The sequence below is a fragment of the Phyllostomus discolor genome, chromosome 7 (genome assembly GCF_004126475.2).
Source record: "Phyllostomus discolor isolate MPI-MPIP mPhyDis1 chromosome 7, mPhyDis1.pri.v3, whole genome shotgun sequence".
NCBI lineage: Eukaryota > Metazoa > Chordata > Mammalia > Chiroptera > Phyllostomidae > Phyllostomus > Phyllostomus discolor.
Window position 1 is genome coordinate 5,507,114 of NC_040909.2, and position 792 is coordinate 5,507,905.

The window sequence follows — 792 nt, forward strand, 5'->3', positions numbered from 1 at the left end:
TGCTCTCTGCCTAACTCGTGATTCGAAGGGAATCGTTTCCCTCTGCGGCTCCGGGACTGCACTTGACTGAAGCCGGTGGCCAGGGCAGCCACGTCTCCTCAGTGGCCTCCCGGGACAGCTGGAATGACCTCCAGCGACAGTCCGGAAACAGTCTAAGCTGATTTGGACCGACTGGTGTGATGGAAGAGCGACAGCAGCAGCTCGCCTGAACCACTGACATTTCCTTACAAAACCTTAGTTCCTATGGATTAAGCACCAGGCCAGGGGGACCCTGAAGGGTGTGGGAGTGTCCGCTGTGTTCTGGGAGCTGGAGAGGCTACTGCAGAAGGACACAGGGCCAGAAGCCCGGGCGTGGGGCCCTGGGGGTGACTGCTGGAACGGATAGACGCCAGAGCATGCACATGTCTTCGGAAAGAGGGACGCCTGGGGTAGGGAAGAGCTCGTGTTCCTTCCCATGTATTTCAAGTGCTCCATAAATGGAGCAGAGGCTGAACTCTAAAATATTTCACCCACGGTCCCACCTCAAGTCAAACTGCGTTTAAACACGGTGTCCCCTTCTGATGAGCATCTATGGTAGAGGCATTATTCCAGCCTTTTAAATGCGTAATGTGTAAGGAAAGGAAGTCACCTGTATTACCAACCGATTTCCAGTGTCACTGTGTGTGTGTTTCTGTGTGGTGAAGGCTTGGAGGAGAGAACGGGTCCCCAGAATGCTAGAAGGGCTAGCTGCCCTTCAGCAGGCACCCACTTCCTCTCCCACGGGGCTTGTTAAGCCTTCCAAAGAGACTGCAT